The sequence below is a fragment of the Notamacropus eugenii genome, chromosome X (assembly GCF_028372415.1).
Source record: "Notamacropus eugenii isolate mMacEug1 chromosome X, mMacEug1.pri_v2, whole genome shotgun sequence".
Taxonomy (NCBI): domain Eukaryota; kingdom Metazoa; phylum Chordata; class Mammalia; order Diprotodontia; family Macropodidae; genus Notamacropus; species Notamacropus eugenii.
This window is the reverse complement of record NC_092879.1, coordinates 47007573-47033468: the sequence shown is the minus strand read 5'-3', so window position 1 is coordinate 47033468 and position 25896 is coordinate 47007573. Positions and strand designations below refer to the sequence as shown.

Genomic DNA, 25896 nt, shown 5'->3' with positions numbered 1-25896 from the left:
CCATGACCTCTCCTATACAGTAAACATTCTCATCTTTTTTTCTCATTTTTGCCAGACTGCAAGCTTGGAGAAACTGATCTATCAAAGTACACGAAATACTTGGAATAGATTCAATTATGAAGTTCTTCTTAAAGAAAAAGGCCAAATATGAATGTAATGGAATACTATTGTGCTATAAGAAATGACAAATCGGAGGACTTCAGAAAAACCTGGAAAGATTTATATGAACTGATGCTAAGTGAAAGGAGCAGAACCAGGAGAACATTAGACATAGTTAACAGCCACAGTGTGTGAGGACAGTTTCTGATAGGCTTAGCCCTTCACAGCAATGCAAGGACCTAAAACATTCCCAAAGGACTCGAAGTAAAATGTCATCCACATCCAGAGAAAGAACTATGGAACTGGAACGCAGAATGAAGCAGATTATTTTCTTCTGTGTTATGTTTTGGTTTTTCTCATGGTTTCTCCCATTCTTCTATGCAACACGACTACTGTGAAAATGTGTTTTAATAAGAACGAATGTGTAAACCCCATGTAAAATTGCATGCCATCTCGGGGAGGGAGGTGAGAGAGAGCGAGAGGAGAGGGAAGGGAGAAAATTTAAGTCTTATGGAATTGATTGTTGAAAACTGAAAACAAAGAAATTAATTTTAAAAAATAAAGGGCAACTTAAATAGCTTGAAGAATATTCATTGCTCATGGTTGGGTCAACCCATTAGAAAGAAAATGACAATGCTACCAATGTTAAAACACTGTTAATGCTATACCAATCAAATACTCAAAAGGATGATGGAAAAATAAAGGAACTAAAATATCAGGGGAAATGATGATAGGGATGAAAGAGGAATAGCACTTCCAACCCTGAAAACTAACACAAATGTAGTCAGTCAAAAAATAGTTATTAAGCTCCTACTAAGTGTCAAGCACTATGCTAAAAGCTGAATCAGTCATCAAAAACACCTGGTACTGTTTAAAAAGCAGAGTGGTCAATTGAACAGACTATAAAAGAGAGAATCCAAAACACTAGAACTCCATAATCCAATGTTCAAGAAAAGAGGAAAAGAAGAAAAAACTCCCATTTATAAAAACTGCTGGGAAGACTGGAAAGCAACATGGCAACACTTTTACACCATATTTCAGAAGACATTCTTAATGGATACATGAATCAATCATACAACAAAAAAAACCCCAGAAAAACAGCAGATCATACATTTCACAAAGCTAGGTGTTCGAAATGCATTATGTTAAGCAATCAACAAAGACATTCATACACCAAAAGGGCAATACGCAAATTACATGAAAATGAAAACACTTCTCTGTGTGTATATGTGTATATATACACATATACACACATATACACATACCCTATAATAGACAGATAAGACCAAAATAATAGATACATGTGGTCAATGGATATAAATAAACAGAAATGTGCAACAAATTTCCAAAGAATTGAAAAATAACTGAAATAACGTTCTAAATTACTAATAAGAGAAATTCAAATCCAAACTCTGCTGAGATTTCACTTCACATCCATATTACCTCTTACTTGGATAGTTTGTAACATTCTCCTCAAGGGGGGAAAACCTATGGCCTTGAGGCCACATGTGGCCTTTCTGGGTCCTTGGGTGCAGTCTTCCAACTTGAGTCCAAGTTTTACAGAACAAATCCTTTTATTCAGAGGATTTGTTCCATTAAGTTTGGATTCAGTCAAAGGGCAGCACTTGAGGACCTAGAGGCCACAGGTCCCCTACCCATCCTAGGTGGTACTCCTGCCTCCAATCTCATCTCTTCATTTCATATTTAAAACAATTTTTTTCTAATGTACATGCCTGGCCATGTCATTCCCATGATCAAAATGCTTTACTCAGTGGACCTCTATTGTAAATGAGTGAATACAAATTCCTTATCCTGACTCATTCTCTTCTAATTCACCTTGCCAAGTGCTCATAGTTTCATCATGTGTTCAAAAGCAATAAAGAAACAATTTCATGGGACCCTTTGTTGCCTTGTAGTTCAATGATTAGCATAAGCAAAGACCACCAGGAAAACCACTGCACCATTGTACCAATCTACTGCAGTGAATTAAAATGTAGATTCTACAAAAGTGACAAGATGGAACAGCTAGGTGGCACTGTGGACAGAGTCCTGAGCCTGTACTCAGGAAGACCATAGTACAATTTCAGCCTGACACCAGACATGGAACACCAAGTCCCCTGATCTGTTTGCCTCAGTTTTTTCAACTGTTTCCTCAACTCCCAATCTCAAGATCAAACGAGATAGCATCTGTGAAGTGCTTAAACGCAGTGCCTAGCACAACTCTGCCTCAAGTATTAATACTTCAATTTGAAGGAGAGTACTGGTCAGAATAGTGAAAAAAATATGGCTCAAGACTATAAAATAAAATAGAGCAAAGGCTTTTAGACTATTTCAGAAACCTCATGCCTAAATAACATGAAAAATTTTGCCAACAGGGCTCTCGAAATGGAGAATGAACATAAAACGCAAAAAAAAGGAAATTAGGGGGTCAAAGTCAACATGATAGAGTGAGAATCAACATTTTTGTTCAACTCACCTAGCATACCACCATACCAGACCAAATTCTGATTACAAAAGCCAAGAAAATGTCATCATGAGCCATTTTTCCAGCAAAGGGAAGCATAGGAAGACTAGATAAGTCTATGTACAGTGGGGTCAGAGTAGTACAGTGCAATGGAGACAGCACTGAAGAGAATTCCAGCACCTAAAGACAGTAAGGGGGCTAAGACTGAACTACCAAGGCAGAAATTGATTCTAAGGGACCCATGAATCAGCACTGAGAGCACTAACTGATGCCAGCTGGGTGCTCTGTCCTAGGGAAGAATAGTCCAAAGCAAGTAAGAGGAGGCCCAAGATATATACAGAACAAGGAACAAGTTCCAAAAATTTAGCTATGTGGCTATAAACTCGGAAGAAAAGTGGGGTCTCAGTTCTATCCTTTAGCCTGCAAATGGGATAATCAGGCCTGGAAACCAAGACCAAAATGAAAGCAGCAATTCAGTACCTCTAAAACTGCAGAATATTCTATTGAGCTAACAGTCACTGAATCCAACAGACACAAACCTGGGTCGGGAATTCGCAGTTTTGACCAGGAGGGTAATGAAGGACCCTCTCCCCAGATCACACCACCTCAGAAGGACCAAAAACTTGGAGGCACCCAGACAGAGCTGTAAAAACAGCAGAACATAAAGACAGAATCTTAGGCAAGACATCTCCCTCTGATTCCCTCAACTTCCCCTTCCCCTTCACCCTCCCACTTCACTCTCCCCCCCTCCCCAAGTGAGCAGAGTCCAACGCTGAAAAAGGAGCTGGATCAGAAGCTTTAGCTGAAGTTAAAAGAGGCGGAAAAAAGCAGGGGTGGCAATCATGACCTTGAACAAAGCAAAAGAAGATGTTTAAGACATAATCAGCATCAATATTAAACATACATGCACCAAACAGCACAGCATCAAAATTCTTAAAGGAAACAGAAAAGTTAAATGAGTTACAGGAGCAAAGAGACAGTAAAACCATATTAATAGGGGACCTCAATTTACCCTACCCATCTTAGATCTGGATAAAGCTAATCATAAAAAAGAAGTTAAAGAGATGAATAGAAGTTTAGAAAAGTTGAATATGATAGACCTTCAGAGAATAATGAATGGGAATAGAAAGGAATATACCTGTTTCTCAGTTGTGCATGGCACCTTCACAAAAAAATCTGAGTAGGGCATAAAAATCTCACAAATAAATGCAGAAAAACAACTATTAAATGCACCTTTTACTGACCATGATGGAATAAAAACTAAATTTAATAAAGGGCCTTCGAAGCAAAGATCAAAAATTAACTGAAAACTAATACTAAAGAATGAGTGGGGTAGGTCAAAGAACAAATCATAAAAACAATCAATAATTTTATTAAAGATAATGACAATAATGAAATTACCTACAAAAAATTGTGGGATGCTGCCAAAGCAGTACTTAGGGAAAAATTTATGTCTCTAAACATTTACAAAAATAGAAAAAAAGATGAGCTCAACAAACTGGGCATGCAACTATAAGAAACTAGAAAGACAACAAAACTTAAAACTGCAATTAAACACCAAAATAGAAATGCTGGAAAAAAAGAGAAATTAACAAAATGGAAAGTTAAAAAAACACTGAACTAATAAGAATTAGAGTTGGTTTTGGGGGGAAAAAACCACTGGCTATTTTGATTTTTAAAAAAATAAACCAAATTACCAATATCAAAAATGAATAAGGTGATTTCAAAACCAATAAAAAGGAAATAAAATCGATTATTATAAGCCGTTTTACCCAGCAATATGCCAATAAAACTGACAATCTAAATGAAATGGTTGAATATTTACAAAAACAAAAAGTGCCCAGATTAACAGAACAGCAAGTAGAACACAGAAGCAGCTCTCTCAGAAAAAATAAACTGAACAAGCCATAAATGAACTTCCTAAGAAAAAGTCCAGAGGACTTAATAGATTCACAAACAAATTCTACCAACAATTCATTCCAATACTATATAAACTGATTAAAAGATTAAGTAAGAAGTCCTACCAAATTCCTTCTATGACAAAAATAGTCTTGATACCTAAAGCAGAAAGAGTAAAAACAGAGGGGAAAAAAGCATATACCAATTTGCTTAATGAATACTGATGTAAAAAATTTTCAAAAGTACGAGCAAGAAGATATGAGCAATATATCACAAATCAGGCTAGATTTCTATAAGTATAATTAACCATATCAATAATAAAAAAACACAAAAGTTATGGCAATTTCAATACATGCTGAAAAAAGTTTGACAAAATGCAGCATCCACCAATGTTTAAAAAAAAAAAAGTCTAGAAATAAACAGCTTTCCTTAAAATAAAAGGTAGTATCTAAGCATTATCTATAATAGAGATAAACTAGAACCTCCCAGTAAGATGAAGGTGAAGCACGGAAGTCCCTTATCACCATTACTGATCAATATTGTACTAGAAAAACTACTTATTGCAAATAAGACAAGAAAAATAAATTTAAAGAATAAACCTAAGCAACAAGGAAACAAAACAATCACACTTTGAAGATGATATAACGGTATTTAGAGAACCCAAAAGGGTCAACTGAATAACTGAAACAACATCAACAACGTTGGAGGATATTTAAAAAAAATTCATACAGAAATCATCAGCATTTCTGAAATGTTAACAAAACATAGGAGAAAGAGACAGAAAGAGAAATCCCATTCAAATTAACTACAGACAGTATAAAATACTTGGAAGCCTAACTGCACACAGGAACTGCATGAACACAATTACAAAACACTTCACACAAATATTGTCTATGGGAAGGCCAAGCCAGTATAATAAAAAATAATTATACTACCTAAATGAATGCATTTATTCAGTACCATACCCATCTTATTACTAAAGAATTACTTATTCTACAAAGCTAGAAAAAAAATAAAATTCATCTGGAGGAATAAAAGGTCAAGAATATCTTGAGAATCAGGGCAGTGAGATAGTGCTGCAATGGATAGAGTACCAGGCCTGGAGTCAGGAAGACCTGAGTTCAAATGTGGCTTCAGACATTTACTAGCTGTGTGACCTTGGGTGAGTCATTTAAACCCTGCTTGTCTCTCCCCCAAAAAAAAGAATATCATAAGAATTAATGAAAAAACAAAGGGAAGGGAGCCTACCAGTACTAGATCTCAAACTGTATGTACCATAAGACTGTAATCATCAAAACAATTTTAGTACTGGGTAAGACAAAGAGAGAGGTTGATCAATGGAACAGATTAGGTACATAATATACCAGAAGCAAATGGGAAACATTATCCTAGTGTTTGGTAAATCCAAAGGTTCCAATTCACTATTTACCAAAAAATGTTGACAAACTAAAAAGCAATCTGGTAGAAACTAGGAATACACCAACATCTCATACTGTATACAAAACAAAGCTCAAATTGAGTGCACAATTTAAACATAAAGAATGATATCATAAATTAGCAGAGCCATCAGATCTATGGATAAGGGAAGAGTTCATGACCAAGAAGAGATGTTCCTAGGAGATTAAATGGATAATTCTGAATACATAAAATTTAAAGTTTTTGCACAAATAAGCTACAGCTAAAATTAAAAGAAAAGCAGGAAAGAAACTGGGGCAGGGGGAAATCTTTGTAGCAAGTTCCTCTGATAAAGGTCTCATTTTTAAAACATATAAAGAAAGAACTAAGCTAAATTTATAAGAATAAGAGCCATTCTACAGTTAATAAATGGTCGTAAGGCAGCTAAGTGGTGCAGTGGATAGAGCACCAGTGCAGGAGTCAGGAGGACCTGAGTTCAAATCTCACCTCAGACACTTGACACTCACTAGCTGTGTGACCTTGGGCAAGTCACTTAACCCAGCAACTGCCTCATCCCTGGGTTATCTCCAGTCATCCTGATGAATATCTGGTCACTGGATTCAGATGGCTCTGGAGGAGAAGTGAGGCTGGTGACCTGCACAGCCCTCCCTCACTCAAAACAAGGTCAAGTGCAAGTCATGTCATCATTTCTCTGATGGCATGGTCTTCCTCGGCAATGAAGGACGAATACACACAAATGGTCAAAAGAGATGAACTGGCAATTTTGAGAGGAAGAAATCAAAGCTATCAACAGCCACAAAAAAAATGCTGCAAATCACTAATAATTAGGGAAATGCAAATTAAAATAACTGAGATATCACCTCCTCATAGCCATCGGTATAGCTAAGAGGAAAGAAAAGGAAAACGACAAATGCTGGAGACTATATGGGAAAACAAGTACAATGCTGGAGTTGTGAACCAGTCCACCCATTCTGAAAAACAAATTTGCAACTATACTCAAAAGACTATTAAATTGTGCCTATCCTTTAACCCACTAATACCACTACTACATGTGTACCCCAAAGAGCTCAAAGAAAGAAGAAAAGGACTCATAAGTATAAAATTGCTTATAGTAGCTCTTTTTGAGGTGGCAAAGAATTGGAAACTGAATTGGAGAATGGCTAAATATGTTGCGTTATGTGAATGTGATGGAATACTATTGTGCTATAAGAAATGATGAATGACTACACATGTATAACCCTTTGTCGAACTGCTTGCCTTCTCAATGGGGGGGAGAGGAAGAGAGAGAATTGGAACTCAAAGTTTTAAAAACGAATATTAAAAATTGTTTTTACATGTGAGGAAAAATAAAATACTAACTAAAAGCTAAAACAAAGAAGAAAAATATTGGGAAAAAACGAAATGATGAAGTGCATGGTTTCAGAAAAACCTGAGAAGCCTTTTATGTATTGATGCAAAGTGAAGTGAGCACAACTAGAACAATAATCTACATGATAATAGTAATATTGTAAAAATGATCAACTGAGAAAGACTCAGCAAATCTGATCAATACAATGATCTACAACAATTCTAAAGCACTCATGATTAAACACATAATCCACCTCCAGATAGAGAAGTGATGGACTAAGAGGGTGAATTGAAGCATATTTTTTCTTGCTTTTTTTTTTGTTTGAACTTGGAAATTTGTTTCGCATTACTATACACATCTGTAATGGATTTTGTTTTTCTTGCCTTCTCAGTAAGTGGGGGAGAGAGAAGGGGACGCAGAGAATTTTGAACTGGAAAAAAAATCTTAAATAAATTAATAAAATTAAATTAAATAATTACAAATAAATAGAAAAAATTTTTAAAGAAATTTACGGTATCAAAAAATATAATGTAAAAATATCTTGACAGGAAACTGATGATAGAATTATTTCTAAGACCATTTGTCTGTTTCTAGTCCAACTATCAACATCAAATTAGAAAAGATACAAAGAAGAAATTGACCGCCATTACAAAAACTATTCAAACTTTCAAATGTTTCAAATTATTCAAATGTTTCCTATTATTTGATAATAGGAAACAGATCAAAGCAATGACATAGAAAAATCACAACAAAAAGACCTTAGCCAGCAAACACAATGCCCTTTGGAATACAGAAATACATGGCAGCCAAGGATGACACTGTTTAGAATATGCGTTCATATTTAAAAGGAGAAATGAATTTATAGAAGGCTCCTTGGGAAACCCATCTAAGCCAATAATCCTAAGACTATCTAATAATGAAAACAGAGGTAAACAACAGAAAAAATCTGAAAAATGAAAAACAGAAGACATTTCTCTAACAAGTTTTTTCATTTTAGATTTTAATACCTCAATCCTCAATATATTATAATGGGGAAATATAAATAACACTAAAAATACAAAGATAAGAACTGTTAAATTAGACCATGGAAAAAACCTTGAAAGCATTAAGAGATCAATTTAAGATATTGAAGAAAAGATTAAAAAAATCTTGAATGATGTTACTAAAAGAAACTAATCCACAAAGAGAACAGCAATAACTATCAACTCATATGCCTTTCTTATTCCCATAAAATATGTAGAATTACCATTCAAATCAAGAGTTAATTAGATAAATATATAAGGAACACACACAGGCAGGCCGTCACAAACCACTGTCCACAACAAACCATATCTTTAGTCAACATAACTGCAAAGTATGTAGAACAGAACCACCCAATATGTACAATTATCTTAAACGCCATTTGATGCAGAAAGATACAGCATTAAATAAAGGCATTCCTCCACGAAATGTCTTCCAGGCATATATATTAAAAAATATCTTGGTGGATATAATAAAAAGTTTAATAACCCTTTTCCACAAGAAAGTACTCCCTACAGATGAAGACTTTCGGATATTTGCTAAAGACACTGTACTGACTTCATTAGACACCAAATCATTTGTAAGGCCTCAATGATACCCATTATTATGCCCTTAAATCTAAAGAGACAAATAAATGGATGAAAAATGCCCGTTGATCAAATCCTGAGGCATCAGTATAAATATCTAAGATAGGCATTACATAAAGACAATAATTTGGGTCCAGAATTGAGTAAGATTAGAGTGGGTTAGGTTGCATTTAGGAAACTACAGAATCATAAGTTTTTACCTAACCAAAAAATCCTTTTAAGATGATTATTTTTCTGGTGGTGCTGAGAACTCATAATAAACTCCTACAATCTTGGCAAAATTAAAATTACAGATGACCCAAAGGGCAATGAAGATACATATCATGGAAACATAAGCAGCATCTCATTCTTCACAAATTAATTATACTCAATGGTCAAAAAACAATAGTAAAAAAAATTTTTAAAGAAATGGGCAGTTTGTGATCAAAAACAAAGGTGAGTTGGTCATGTGGATCCAACAAGGAATAGGATGGAGAGTTCAAGTGTTGTTGCACTGGTAGCCAGAGAAAGGACTTCAATGCATTACACAGATTCTCTTTGGAGAATTTACGAAAAGACATGGACTAAAATGCAATCAAATCGTGTTATCTTTTGTGATCACTTCTTCCCTTTAGTTAAGAATTTACTTTTCCTAGACCCATGGATATGGCTCTTTTCTGTCCTTTAATATTCATGGCATGGATTCACTTCGAGTTTATTATGATAATATGGTTTAAGATGTTGGTCTGCACCTAATTTCTTCTAGACTATTCTCTAGTTTTTCTACCTATTGTCAAATATGGGGTTGTTTCCCAGGTAAATTATATTCTCAGGTTTAGTGAACATTGCATTAAGTATACAATGGTTTGATTGCTTTTTCTCTAGTCTTTATATGGATTTAGTTTTTTTTTTCTAAACCAGTACTAAGTACCTTCAATCACTTTTTTATAATAAAATTTGAGGTTGTGAAGTTCTATTTCTGCATCCTTCCCCCTTTTTTTGGTTGTTTCTCTTGATCTCATATTCCTCTAAATTAACTTTACTGTTTTCTCTAAAGGTAAATTATGTCCTTGGCTAGTAAAAGCACTGAATCTATAAATTTGGTCACTTTCTTTAAGGAGTATTTTGTAATTGTAATATATTGTAATAACACTACAAAGTCTTAGGTGTGTTCTGATATATTATACATTTTGTATTTATTTTGAATGGTACTTTTCCTTTTACTCTTCCCTCTTGGATTTTGTTATTGCTACGTAGAATTGGTATTAGTTTTCTTGTCTCACTTGGTTTCTTTGCTGTTTCTCTAAAATTTTCTAAGAAAATATCCTATCAGCAAAGAGAAAGTTTTGTCTCCTCTTTCATTAGCCTTATGCCTATCTTCTTTTCTTATTGCTATTACTGGCATTTTGAGAAGTATTTAAAAATAACACTGGGGAAAGGATAAATCCTTATTTTGCCACTTTATATTGGGAAGGTTTCTAGTATTTCCTCATTGACTATCATGTTTGTATTGGTTTTTTAATACTTTTTGATCAAGATAAAAAAAATGGTCCTATGCCTACACTTCGTAGGATTTTTAGGACAAGTGCTATACTCTGTCAAAAGCTTTATCCAAATTAATCACAGGGATTAGGAGGCTTTTGCTATTAACATGATTATGATGTTTTCCTCATGTTCCTCCTCTGATATATATCCAACATGATAAGCAATTTTTTTCTGTACTCTTTTTGCCAGGATTTAAAGTTTTTGAATCATTAATGATACTGGTTATTTTTCTCAGTTTTGTTGTCTCCTTGTTTAAGTATTAAGGCTATATTTGACTCATGAAAGATGGTTGGTAAAGTGTTTCCTCACAATTTTGAGAAAAATGTCTAACACAGGTAATAATGGTTCTTCGTAATAGGAAAACTTAAGTGAATTAATGCAAAGTGAAGTAAGCAGAAGCAACAAAGTAAACTGAAAGAATAATCTAAATAAATAAATAAATAAGGCTGAATGCTGCAGAAGTATAATGCACTTCCCTCCCTTCTTTGCAGACTTAGGGTCTATGGGTGTGGAACACAATATATATATATAAAACTTCAAATTTGGCTGATGAGTTATTTTTGCTGGACTGTTTTTTCTCTTTTGTCTTCCTTCTTAATAAAGGAAGAGTGACATACTGGGAAATGCAGTTGATGAAAAAGTAAAATGTATTATATATAAATGCTTCCTGCTGCTAGGGTTCACAAAAATGATCAAGAAATACAGTTCATGATCATTTAAGAGTTGTTATGAAAATACCATAAAAGTATCAATAACCAAGAAAATCTTAAACATGATGTAGTCTGCTCTCCCTGACCCTATTTCACATATAAAAACACCTTATTTCCTACTAGTAAATTAGGTAAATGTGCTTTACTAATTATCTCTTTAGAAGTGACACTGATATCTTACATCAACATCACATAGTTCATTTCAGAAAATATTCAATGCAATCAGTATACAGAAGAACTTCAATTAGCTGGAATGCTCAAGGGATTCTTTTTAACTAGAAAAAAATAAATTGACAATGGTTTATCAGAAAATCTGTTTCAACTCCACTTCTAAAAAATTGTCTAAAATGTCTATTTTGCCTTCGTAGTAAAGTGTAACATACTAAAGATAATCTGATTATTCAGGATCATCTGGTCATTCAGTATTATCATGTCAAAGATTTAAGGAAACTGAAATCCATCAAGATGATTGGAACCCAGGGCACTACCTTTAATTTCAAGGCATCTCTGACATCAGTATTAACCTGTCATTTCCCTATGTGGTTTAAAAGAGAAATTCAAAGTTCATTTTTTTTTCTTTTACATAGTGTTTGGGTTAAGCTTAAGGAAAAATAAGCTCCATATCCAATCGATTAAGTATTCTTTAAATGCCTATTGTGTGTCATGCACTGTGATTCAAAGACAAAAACAAAATAGTCCCAGTCCTCAAATTTACATGGGAAATGGAGGGAAAACACACAGACAAGTAGTACTTGAGGGACAAACACTAACAAGAGGGAGAAAATGTGTCAGGTAGGAGGTGGCTTTTGAATTAAGACTTGAAGGGAACTAAGGATTCCAGGAGGCAAAGGTAATGAAGAGTATTACAATCATGGTAGACACAACCTGCGTCAGGAAATGTACACTGAACAGCAAGTAGGTTAATTTGGCTTCATACACAAGTAAAGGGAAATCAGAAAAGAGATGTTGGAGCCGGATTGTGAAAGATTTTAAAAGTTAGGTAATTTGTCTTTAATTTTAGAGACAAATTAAAACAACACAGATACCACAGTACAGTGTCTTCTGGAGCTATTCTACTTCTGAATTTTACTTTTGAAGTTTACTGTTATAGAGCTATGTGTCTCTGAACAAGTCACTTCACCTTCCTGAGCCTCAGTTTCTTTGTAAAATAAAGGAGTTCAAGTCCATGGCCTCTGAGGTCTCTTCCAACACTAAATCAAAGTTACAATATATATTAGTGAAGTTAAACTAAAATATAAAATTCAACATTGCTGGCAGGGCTGTGGAAAAACAGGCATGCAAACTACTAATGGAGTTAAGAATTGGTGAAATCTTTTTGGAAAGCAACTTGGCGTCAAACAACAAGAGATAAAGCTGATAACACCTTGTATCAATACACTATTCCCTAAAGACCTTACTGACAGATAAAAAGACTTTAAACAAAAATAGTGGCTATGTTTTTTCCTTGTAAAGCCCTAATTCCAATGCTTGAAGTACAACGTACATAGCAACTCATATATATGCAATAAGTAAAAAAATAATAATAATAATAATCCCTGCCCTTAAAGATAGCTGAAAAGGGGGGAAAAGGAGCAGAACGTAGTGGATAGTGCTATATTTGAGTCAGGAAGACCAATGTGTTCAGTCCTGCCTCTCATTCTAGCTAGGTAAATCAATAAAATCCTAAGTTATAGATAGGTTGAGATCTACCAAGTGAAGGGAGTTCCCACAGTGAGCAAACCACCAGCTGTTGATATGAAGGGAGTTTACCAGTCAAACTGTATATCAACAAGGAGCTTGTTTATGCATAATCCTTAAGTGCAGATAAAAATCATATCATTCCCTTACTCAATAAGCTCCAGTGGCTCCGTCTTGTTTCCTGTTTGTCTAAGCCATTCAAAATCTGTCCCCAGTCTGTTTTTCCAGGTTTATTACACATTATTCCCCTTCACATATTCTACAGTCCAGACAAACTAGCCTATTTGCTGTTCCTCCCACAGAACATCCCATTTCCTGTCTTCAGTTCTTTCCACAGGCTGTCTCCCATTTCTAGAATATATTCCCTCCTCATTTCTACCCTTTAGGATCTCAGATCTACAACTGGAAGTTCAGAGGCCATGTAGTCCAAGTCCTTCATTTTACAGCTGAGGAAACAAATTTAACCCGCTTTGTTTAAATAGGTGTCCAAGGTTCACAGACAGTATCAGAAGTGGTCTTTCAGTCCAGAGCTAACTCTGGAACCACTGCTTTTTAAACTGCCTCCTAGAATCCCTAGCTTCCTTCAAATCCCAATTCAAGTGAATCTCCTTTTATGCTCCTCTAGCTGCAAAGCCATCCCCCTACTCACAGATTTTATCTTGTATATACTTGTACATTCATATATGTGCATGTTTCTTTCCCCTTCCATAGAATAAAAACTCCTTTAGGGCTTGGAATGTTTCCTTTTTGTCTCTGTATCTCCACAGTATGGCATAGTGCCTGAGGTGGAGTAAGTACAATACTTAATAAACATTTCACTAATTCAACATAAGTGGAACCATCCTATTGTCCAAATGCTTACTATCTAAAAAATATTTCAGGTACTTCAAACAAACAAAGCTAATAAAAAGTTCCTAATAAACAGCACCTTTACCCAACAATAATTAGAAATGAATTCATTTATAAGGCAGTTTTAATAAAGTTCACCCTTCATACTTCTGTTCTCTGCTAACTATATCTAACTTCATTTATTAAGCAAAAGGAGAAATGGCCCTACAGGAAAGAAGAAGAGAGGTGTACCAGACCAAATACAAAAAAGATGCCTAATCCAGGAGATAAACCATATTTGGGATACCAAGGAATTAACTAAAAGATGGGGGAAAAAATAAGCATTATTCTATAATAGACAATCATACCTACCATTCCATAGAATCAAGAGACTAAAGAGTTAGAAAGGGCCAAGTTAGAATGGCCAAGTCCAATGCATCCTCATAAAAAGAATCCCCTCTCTGACATAACCAAAAAGGGATTATAAAGTCTTTGCTTTAAGACTGTCACTGAGAGGGAATACTGCTACTCCCCAAAGCTGCACACACAGTAGACTAGAAAAACTTTTTTAAGAGCACTTGATTTAGCAGAGCAAACCAATCTTAAAGGCTTTCCTCCAACAAGATATCTCCCACACAAATGTCAGAAATATATAAGCTTTCTTCAAAGATGCCACAAACAACTTCTGTTTAATGATCCCCTCATTATTAATCAAGACATGAAACAGGGAGACTTGGGCCCAAAAAAATGTGTGTGCCATCGATATGGAGCAATACCCAAATGGAAAAAAAGATCCCCAATAGATAGACGGTGAGGTACTTCAGATCTACTGCAATAAGACATTGTGTCAGTTCTGTTAACTCTGACAGTGCTGTAGAGTCTCATAAAGGAGATCCATAATAACAAAAACTTGATGTAATAATCCCCATAGGAAAAACTAATTAGGTAAGGAATGTCTATTGCCCAAACTATAGATTCATCGGTACCTGTTATCTTGAACAGCCAGAAATGAGTAAGAAGACAAAAAGATCTTTTCTCTAGGGATATCACTTTATCAGCTGTGTGAAGATGGAGAAGTGAAGAGACTGGAGTCAGGGATCAATTAGGAGGCCATTGCAACAGTCCAGGTGAGAGAAGGCATGGACTTGAACTAGGGTGATGGTCCTGTGAGCGGAAAGAAGGTGATCAAAGTAAGAGATATTATGACAGAATTGACAAGATAATGAATTGTATATTAAGGGGAGGAGGCAAGGGTCAGTAGAAGATAGTAATCGAGAAGTTAGGAAAAAGGAAAGAGACAGGGGAGATAATGAATTCTCTTTGGCACATGTTGAGATTGAGATGTCTACTTAGAAAAGTGCAGTAAGCAGTTAGGTCATGATAGGAAATTGGAGCTCAGGAGAAAGACTAGGACTAGCTATATAGATGTGATTCATCTGCAATGTACAAACAACTAGAATAAAAAACAATATGATAATTACAAAGAAGTGATAAAATCCTAGTCATCTGAGGTCTTAGGGGAATGGTTTATGGAAATAATATTTGAGCTGGAATGATCCAAATACAGGGAATGCTGTTAAGGGGCACTGTAGCCCAGTTTAAGTTATTATTAATGGCCACACTATCTACTGCTGTTAAGAGAAGAGAAGAACAATCCAGGAAGTTAAGTGCAAAGTTTAGTCCTCAAAAACAATTTCTTATAAATATCTAAAAATAGAACAGGAAAGGACAAAGCTTACTTTTTTTTTTAAGCTGCTTCCCTTCAGGTCCAGGCCTCTCAGTAAGGCAGGAGAGATAAGCAATGTGTATGCTAATTTGTATAATTGTAACAAAGCATCTCTCAATTTTATGTAAACAGATGACAACACCAAGAGAAGTGTCACAAGAAAAATGACTGGTTGAGAAAATATACAAACAAGTTGTAAACCAATATCAGCCCCCACACTTCAAGAAAACCTTCATTTACAAATAGTAGTAGGTGCTATTCTCTTCTGTACCCTAAATTATTTTCCTATAGGTGATAAACTGTCTTTACCTTTGGTTGTTGAGAGATGCTATTATTACATTTTAATACTGAAAAGCAAACTTAAAAATGTAACAGGTTGCCATTCAAAGGTCTATCTGCAGAAGACTGTATTATCATTGAAATTTATTATGATCAGTTCTACTTACAATAAATTCTGGCCATGATTAACTTTTACTTTACTTACCCCTAGTTAGAAAATTATCTTTCACTTGCCTTCCCTGAAGCCCATTTTTCCAAACAATACTCTTGAATTTTCTACATTTAAAACTTTCTTGTTATAAAAATGGTAAAGACCAAAAAATTTAATAGGACAAAAACCCAAAAAGGAAACAATTCCTTGAATATTTTCTTCTTTAAGGATATGTAGTGATTAATCTTAATCAACACAATGCTTATAAAATCTCCCCAAAATGTTGACTTAAAAACCTACTAGTGATACACAATATCCAGTTTAAATTATAAACTGACCTTCATAATAAATCAAACACTAATAAAAACAGCCTGAGAAGAAATCTATTAAAAGATAAATAGCTCCTCAGAGTCCAGCAGTATCAAGGAATTAAAACCACTTCCAGCCTTCTAAGCATCACTTTGCTAATTTAAAAGTCATTGTCAATGACTTTTTTATAAAATGCTTTTAAAACTCCGTACCAAATCAACACTGCTCCCACAATATCCATTTTCACAAATAAATTTATACATTTAGCTTCCCAGATATCCTTTAAAATGCTAAGTAGCACCAACTGCTAGAAATTACACTAACCAGCTTATCAGATAGATGGTAATTGACAAACCGACAGTGGTATTCATATTTTATAGTTGACAGATGCTATACTATGCCACTTTTTTCTGCAAATAACCATAAAAGTCACCTGACATTTGAACCAAATGAAATTATATTTTATAGGAATATCCTCCAAAAGGTACTAATATGGAGGAAAAAATCCTACTGCTGAAATTTCAGTAGTCTAAATATTGACTATAGTATAAAAGCTGAAGCTCATTTGTTCTTACAGAACCAATCTTAAACATATACATGTATACATACATATATATATATCAGTAGGTCGACAAAATATGTGACATAACTTTCAAAAAACAGTACAAATACATTCAGTACCTCTTATCACCTGATTTACCTAATTTAAAACAAAGTAAGATTTTTAGATTAAAAAGCCAGCAGACCGTTTTATAACAGAAGCATGGGGGGCGGGGGGGGGGAATAAAAGCCTTGAGACATTAACTGATTAGAATCCACAATAGTAACTCTAGGTTTATCCAGTTCTGAAAAGATTTTTGCTTTCATTGTGAAACTGAAGAGAGTAGGTTTTGGAGAAAAAACAAAAAGTATAATTAACATATATAGGAAGAGATTAACCAGTGGTAAGAATTCCTAGCAGATTATTCTCCATAGTCTAACAGCAAAGCAAGTTTCAAAAAGCTAACTTGAGTTTATTTCTAATGCACCTATGTAAGTGTTAAGACAACTAAGTTAAGGCGACCATTTTAAATTGCACATACATACATACACATACACACATACACACATACACACTCTCTCCCTCTCTCTCCCCACACACCCCCCAAAAAAAGTTTTCACTGCCTATCACAAGTGACACCTTCACTTTTCAGTAAGGTTTCTAAACATAATATTCACAAACTTTGAAGTAGTAAATATGTTCAAGCATAAACTAAAGACCGGGCTTATTTAGTACATTTCAGCTGTTAGCATGAAAACAATTTTTGGAAATGAGATCAGTCAACAACCCACACTTAAGCCTGATTATAAATGAAGCCACTAGATACTGACAAAGATCAATTCCATGCTTCCTAATTTTCAGATGTTAAAAAACCTAAGACCTAAATTTTATAAGAACACTTCACGTAAAACTCTAAAGCAGGGGAATTATATGCCAAATGCTGTTAAAACAAATGATTTTTCAAAATCTAAATAAACTTAGCTGGGGTGAAGAAACCTCTTGCTAAATGCCTGCTTTTTTCAAAACAGTTTTCAACGGTACTGGTAAAGGTGGAAAAAATTCCTTGCAACTTATATAGGGACTTGACCTGAGAATTATACCAAAAGCTAAGGAGTTATCCCCATTTCACATCATATTTGCTTACTGTAAATTACTTTTCTACAAAAGTGAAAACAAAAATGGTACAATGAAAATCTCAAATTAAAGGATCACCACCTTCACTGAGTCTAAGGATAACATAAAAAACTCCTTTGCTTGGCATTTAAGGTACACTGTAATCTGACTGAAAGCTAACTTTCCCACACTTATTTCCCATTTACTCTTCTTAAAGCAAGCAAAAATTGGACATTCCATCTCCTACCTGTACAGAAACAAGCAGTCCCTTGTGCCTGAAATACACTCCCTTCTCCACTCCCCCTCCTCAGAATTCTCACCTTCCTTCTAGGCTGCGTTCAGATGCCACCTCAGCAAAAACATTCCTTCCAAGATGCCCAATTGTTGGCACTTTCTGGCTTCAAAAAGCTATGTATTGACTTTATACCGCACAGATGTAGTATCCCCTCCCCACCCCAGTCTAAAGTTCCCTGAGGGCAAAAATTGTTCCTCTTTGTCTCAGTATTCCCCAGGGCACATAGGAGGCACTAGAAATTTATTGAATTACATTTAAATATTTAATTCTTACTTAGAATTAATTAGTACAGTTTTGAAAAGTCAATTGATTTGCATTAATTCAGACATTCTTTACAAGTTGAATATATACTCAAAAATATCTTACAGAAAAAGAGCCAATATGTGAGCCATACAAACAGCATCAACAAAGATACTTACCTTATAAAGTTAAATTAACAATTAAACCTCTTACACTAAGGGAAAAAAAATTGTACAAAAAAATTACATCATTTTCATTTCTAACATCTTCTATTAAAAAAAAATACTGACCATTAAGGCATTTTATGTTCCATGTACCATCTGATAAAAGCTTGGTACTTGATGTTCATCAAAATAAACACATACACAGACAGATAAAAGGAAGCAGTAAATGCTAATGATCCTGGCGAGTATGGATTTACAGAAAGATTTGAAGAAGACAATGTTCTGGCATGAAAAGGCATGGACAGTGGCAATTTGCACCTCTGGAGGGGCGGATTCACAACATCACAGATCCACGCAAGTAATGAAATGAGACACCCTTCCCATCCCCCCTTCAGCCATGCCTGCCTAGAGTAATGCTAATAGTTTTTCCACTTCTACAATTAGTGAAGGACTGGTTAATAAGTAGGATTCTTCTATACTTTTTGGTCCCTTCTCATATCCCTCCAGGAATCCTGAACTAAGCCCCTATAATCCTTCGTATAATCACTGTATCCCAGGTGCTATTCACCAAGTTCTTTCTAGTGAGGCCATTAAACTGGCAATGTCCATTCCATTATAAATCCTTGCCAGTAGAGCATGCATTTCTATCTTGGTAGGACCTACTAGATGCCACTTATATTCTGCTAGTAGGACCTCCAAAATAGCTACTATTGATCTAGTCTTTCTAATACTGACTCGCTAAATCCAATTTCATTAAGATTACATTTTTCCATTTTCATGGAAAAATTCAGAAGCATAATCTGAATGTGGCCTGTTCTCAGTAAAAGAGTAAGAACAAATTCAACCAAGCTCTCAAGATAAATTACGATCACTACACTCTAATTTCACTATGCAAACTTTTTCAAAATAGGTAAACCTCAAATACTCATCATGGTATGGAGTTGACTGACAATTCAAGGCAACAGCAAAGGACAAGCTCAGACAGGTTGCTACCATGATGGTAGAATACTCTATTGTCTGAGAAACACCCTAGCTAAATTTGAAAAAGGTTAATTTATCAGCAAAGGATGAATTTTTTGATTTTTTTTTTCAGCCAAGGCAACTAAACATATTCACAATCCACTAACCCAGAAGGGCTAGTAATCTTCATGGCTGGAAAGAGTTTTCCCAGATGTTTTAAAGTAGTATAAACTCAAAATAAGTCACCCCCTCCCTTAACAAGACAGCAGAAAAACTGAACTCAGAAGTTCTTTCTCAATAAAGATATCAAATTATATAATAGCACTTTTCCTAAAGATACCATACTTAGAGTAAAAAAAAAACACTAAAAAAATATGTTGCAATATAATCTATCATCCATGTATGTTAAAAGTAATTAATCAAATCATTCACTCTCTTCACAATTTCCCTCCAAAAATAGCTATTAAAACTAATAAAGAGTATAAAATGAAACAAAACCAATAGCTGTGTAATAACCAATCTTGTCCCAGAAAGGGAGGAAGGGGGGGTTAGGGGAGTGTCTATAGACACAGAATATTGCATCCATTTCTGGATCTTTTCTGGTTGGTTTTTCTTACCTGGCCTTTTTTTAAGGGAGAAAGAGAATATATTTGGAAATGACTGATGTAAAAACAAAAAGGTATTTATAAAAATTAAGAAAACTAAAAAGTTGACTCAAAAACTGAAATGGATCATAAATTTTAAATTAAAAACTTTTAAAGAAAGAAATACAGCCTTTATTCCTTTAAACATAATTCTAAATAAGAACATATTAGAAAATAAACGAATTATTTGTAACTGCGATTACTTTCTACCATTCTTTGAAAAGGAAAAAAAATAGAGACAAATTATCAGGATGGTCTCCTAAAATCATGTTTCAACGGCTAGAAAAATAACTTTACAATAAATTGTTCCATTTCATTTCTAATTATAGGACATTAATAGAAATATGATTAGGTCACTTAAAATACATTTTGGAATCCTAATGGTTCAGTGATTAGATGACACCGCAGTTAACTAGGCCAGGGATTAAATCAGTTTTTCATATCAAAATATTTTCAAGTGTCCAAACTGTTCGAACCAAGCATTTATAAAGAAAAAGGTTCAGGCTTTGGCGGGCCCGATTTTACTAGGTAGCCCAATTCCTAGGGTTCTAGGCACCAGGGTAGGACTAAGAGAAGGCCTGGTGCTTTTTTTCCTATCCAATACCGGGAGCTGGAAAGTGCAGCTAGGACAGTAACAAACACAAGAGGCTCCAGAGCAGGCCCAGTTAAGAGCCATGAATGACGCACTTCGGTAACCCGACTCTCTCCTCTTCTCTCCTCTTCTCTCCTCTTCCCTTCCCCTTTCCCTTCCCTCCTCCCCTCCTTTCCTCTTCCCTCTCCAGCAGTGGTGCTGACACTGCCACTCGCCCGAAGGAGGGAGACAACAGGGAATAAATAGGCAAAGATCACCAGGTTGATTCCAGAAACCTTGGTTATTAATCTTTCAACAGACTACTAAGCCAAAGAGGAAAAGAAGCTTCATGCTTAGGAAAGTCCAGTGTCACTAAATTGAGCCAATAAAGAGTCCAGTCCAAAGACAGAGACACAGGGTGTGGCGACTGTGAAACAGGGAGTCGGGGAGATAAATAGGGGTACAGAATTTACAAAGCAATGGAAAGGCGTCGTTGTTTTAAAAGAGGGAGGGGGTATTTTTAGGCACTCTGCTACACAAACCGATACAAATTTTTTTAAGAAACAATTATGCCTGATTATTCGTTTTAAAATTCTACTAATAAACCAATTTCATAGAAAAGGAATCGAATCTTTCAACATTAGGCTGGAACCTGTAAAGATACAAATTATACCTTTTCCCCTTTTTCTCTTACAACTACACGTAAGAGGTTAAAAAAAAAGCCTACAGGGAAACACCAACCTAGGGGTAAAAAGGGGGGAGGGGGGTGCCGAAGTCACAGAAGAGAAATAAAACTTATAGGGCACTGAGAGGAGAAAGCGAAATTAAATACAAGAGCCGAATACAACAACATGAAAATAACACGCTAGTCCAGAGACTTTAGAATTGAAATGACAAACGCATTAAGACTTTTCTTTACCAGGGGCTGGGGAGGGGGGCGGAGGGGAAGAGGAAATAGGCAATGAAAAGAAGAAACTGTTTTAATCAAGAAGCAAAAGGCAAAACAAGACAAATTCCCCTTAAGTAAAAACAAGAAAATAAGCTATTAGTTTTCGTGGCTAGGGGTGAGGGGGGCTGGGGGGGGGGGGAGTAGAGGAGATAGGAATGGGGCTCTAAAGTTTGGTGGAACTATTGGGTGCTTCTAAGATCAACCCCTGCCCTCTCCCCCCCAGTCCTGTCCCAAAACATACGGCCCGAGATCCCGATCCGGGGGTTAAAATCCTGCGACTGATGTTAAGAATCCCCAAAGCCGAGGGAGAAGAAATCGTAGAGGGACCAAGCAGCTGCTGCTTCCCACCTACCTGAGGCAAGATCAGCTCGGTTCAGTGTGCGGTGAGCAAAGACGTGGGGGGCGGGGGTGGAGACGCAAGGCAGGACTAAAAGTAAAACAAAAGTGGCGCCAAAACCCCCCAACCCGCAGCCCTCCCCCTTCCGCCCTTCCCCCCCAGCCGACGAGCGCAGCCCCTTTCAGAGCATGGCCAGCACGCGGGCCCTCCGGCTCTCCCCCCCCAGCCCCAGCCCACTTGGAAATTGTTCCCCTCGGAGAATTGCCCAAAGTAGGGCCTGGGGAGCGAGGGGGAGGGTCGAGCTCCTACGCATTCCCGCGGAGCGGGCTCCCTGGCGGGGCTGGGGCCGGGGCCGAGACTGGGGGGGCCGGAGTGGGCGGGGGGCCAGGTCACATGAATGCTGTTCCCTCTCGATGGAAGGGGGGGAGGCAGGGAGGGGTACTTGCCCCTCCTCTCCCCCAAGCCCAGATGTACACAAGCGAGCCCCCTCCCTCCTTCCCCTCCCTCCTCTTCCCCCACCCCCTCCCCCGCCGTTTCCAACACCACCATTTTTGCTCTGCTCCTTCCCCCCACCGTGACACCCGCACTCCCCCCCCCTCGCCGAGCCGAGCGGGGCCGCAGTGGGCTCCCACTGCCGACGACAGTCTCCCCTCCCTCCGTCCGTCCATCCGCACCTCGCCTCCCCCTCCCGTTACACACCCGGAGAAGCGGAGCCTCCATCTTGCGCGGCTCCGCGTTCTCCATTTTGGGCCGCCTGCGGGGGGCAACGGGGAAGGAGGGGGTCTCACTGAGGGGCTACAGGCCGGGGGCCGGGGGAGGAGGAGAAAAAGGCCGCCCCCAGTGCTTGGGGAGGGAAGCAGGGGCGGAGGACTCGGGAGCTCTGCACGGCGGCGGTGGCGCGGCCGAGGGGGGCCAGCCCTGGGGGCCGCCGGGGATCTGGGGGTGCGGGAGGGCAGATAAGGTACTGGACCGCCACCGATCCCCCCCAAAACGACGGCTTCGAGCTGATGCCCGCGAAGGCTCGCACCTCCTCCCGCCCCCCGCTCCTGCTCTGCCCCCATTTCCAGCCCACACAGACACGCACACGCACACACAGGATGCCCCCCGCAAACTTCTCGAAGCTTCGCCTCCGCCATTTTCTAACTTACCTCCCCGCGGGCACGCAGAGGCGGCAGTGGCGCTGGCCCTGGTCGCCTCGCCACTCGTTCCTCCTTCCTGACGCGGGGCCTTCCTCACCAGCCCAGGCCCGGTTGGCGCGAAGGGAGCTCTCCCTCTAGCTGGCCCTCGCGGCACCGGGCTCCTCTCGGGGACTCCGGCTCCCGCGGTTCGCCGGCGCCGGGGGTTAAAGGGGGGGGGGGGGGTGGAAAGTGGCAGTCGGATCCGGCGGGTTTTTTTTTTTTTTTTTTTGGTGGCGCTTCGGGATTGTTTGGGGTGTTTGCTGTTCGGCGACTTGGAGGCGAATGGTGCGTGCAAGCGCCACCTGGTGGCCACGAGCCCGCGCCCGACTCCCGTTGGAGGACAGCGGCATCTAGCGGTTTAGGCTTGGCACTGCAACTCTCCGCTCCCCGCCCTCCCCAGTCCCATCCTCCCTCCTAACTCCTAGCCAATCAGCATGGGCCAAGCTATGACGTAGTGGCTGAGAACGAGGCGCCCGCAGGGGCGCGCCGCCGAGTAAACAAGGTGTCGTGGCCGCGCCTCGCTTACTCCCTAACCCGCCTAGCCAGGCGGCTCCTCCCCTCCCCCCTCTCTCCCTCCACGGGGGGAGGCTGGGAAGGGGGCCAGGCCCGGGCAACTCCGGACGTGGGCGGCCCCCCCTCCCCCGCGGGAGGGGTGCGGTGATGTGTCGAGTTAGGACACACCCCGTTGGGGGCCGCCCGCCTGCCTCACTCCCTCTCTCCCTCTGCCTCCCCCAGCCCGCTGGAATAGACAAACACTATCGTGCCCATTTTTCGATCGTGCATTCACATGAAACAAAGCGTTTCTCCCACCACAACCCTGAGACAGAAGTACGATTTCCTCTATTTGACAGAAGAGGAAACTGAGGCTCGGAGACCCAGGAAGAGATTTCTCCTAGATCCCTTGACCAGTGAGGGTTTGAGCGTGGACTCGGGCCCAGGCCCTTTGATTAGGGATCCAGGTTTCTCTTCCTCTCCCTCCTCACCGCTAGCAATTCCAGTTCCTTTGGGTTCCATCATCAGCCCTAGCCCTCCCCCACTCCTGGAGAAAAAAAAAAAAAAAAGCAATTTGAGCCTCCCGGACAGCCTGTCGTCTCCCCAGCCCGAGACTAAGGGTTTCCTTTTGGCTGGGGGAGGGGGGAAGGACCGATTCTCCCACGCCGGCCTGGCAGTGCTGAGAAAACGCTTTACTCCCATCATGCCCCAGCACCGCGCTGAAGTCGCGAACTCGATGCCAGAGCCATAAGAAACTGGGCCAAAATTTTTGCTATCGATTTAGAGGGGGTTGGAGGGTGGGGCATGGGTTGTAGCTTAGTTTTTTCCCACCCTCACTGATCGTTTTCGTCTGCAGCATTTCTCCTTAGCTTTCTGATGCTCTTACGGATGAGACTTTAAGACAGAGTAAATTCCAATTTATTGTATACACTCTGCTTTTAATGATAGCCTGTTTTTAATGGATTTGAGCTTTGTCCCACAAGCACTGACTATGCCCCTGCTATGGGCTAGGTACAAAAATCCACAGACAAAAACGAAACTGTTTCAGCCCCCGAGAAGAGAGGAGACTTAAAAATAAAATTAAATTGCAACATATGTGTGTATATGTGTACACACACATACAACAGATCCGAATTACGAAGGCTACTGGCAACTAGGAGACTATTGCAACAGTCCAGGCCACCAGTGATGAAGGCCTAAACCAGAGTAGTTATTCTGTAAGCAGAGTGGGGGGCGGGGGTGGAATTGACAAAACTGGGCAACTGGTAGGATATATCCCAGAACGCTTGAATGGGGTGGGGGTAGGGGTGGGGGGTGGGATCCGATTGGAAATGATCCTTTATCAGGCTGACTCGAAGCATTTGGCCCTCAGTTTCTGGACGGATAGCATAAAAATTAGGGAAGTTGAGAAGGAAAGGGGGGAGGGGATGATAATGACTTCTGTTTTGGACATTTTAAGTCTGAGATACCTGGGAAACGTGCAAGTGTATAAACCTATAGGGTTACACCGTTGAAGATTGGATAGTGAAACAGTGGAATACTTTTTAAACACCAACAATGCGTGTGGCATTATAGCAGGTGGGTGATAGGAATCCAAGGTGAAAAACTGTTTAGTTCCTGCAATCAAATAACTTACACAGTTGAGGGGGGAGGCGGGGAAGATGGGGGGGGGGGGGAACAGTTGTGACAATGGAAGACCTTGAATATAATGGGAACAAAGGAGAGATCCAGATCAAATAAACAGGAAAATATGAAGAGGGTCAGTAACCTTTAGCTGGAGGGATAGAAAAAACTCCAAGAAAAGAGTGACGCTGGAGCTAAGCCTTAAAGAAATTAAATTCAACACAGGAAGTGTTCTCTAATAGACAGAGTGCTGAGGCTAGGGTTCAGGAAGAACTAGGTTCAAATTCTTCCTTCACCGTTAACTAGCCTAGTGACCCTGGGCAAGTCACTCACACCCTGAGAAACAAGCACAGCAATCAATCTCGAAGTACATTTAACTTAAAGACCAAATCACTTATCCTAGGGGAAGTACAAAGGAAAAAAGGAAAGCAGTCGGAACCTTCAGGGAACTCACCATACACTTAGGAAGAAACTTTGTCACAGATAGTAAATTCAAGGTATATTGAGGAAATGAGTATTTGAAGTAAATTAAAGATTCTTAAAAGCCCCAGGGTGGGAGTGGGAAGGGAAGTGGATTCAAGACTTGGAGGAGGTGTAAAGGCTGGAGAATGGGCTTCCCACTTGTGAGAAACAGTTTACCGAGCAGTTTTAATAGACTCCAGTGTAACTGATGTTAAAGCTGAACCTGAACCAGATTTTGGGAGGCAAACTGCAGAACTATAGGCTAAGTA

General features: G+C 38.6%; 1 protein-coding gene across 1 annotated transcript in view; it reads right to left on the bottom strand.

The window, feature by feature from the left end:
- The window catches only part of STAG2 (STAG2 cohesin complex component), a 130945-nt gene extending 107790 nt beyond the window's left edge, over window positions 1-23155 (bottom strand). Inside the window, exon 1 of the mRNA XM_072625877.1 lies at window positions 23021-23155. The gene's annotated coding sequence lies outside the window, so the exon portion shown is untranslated. The remainder of the gene's footprint in view (window positions 1-23020) is intronic.
- Between the last annotated feature and the right edge of the window lie 2741 nt (window positions 23156-25896).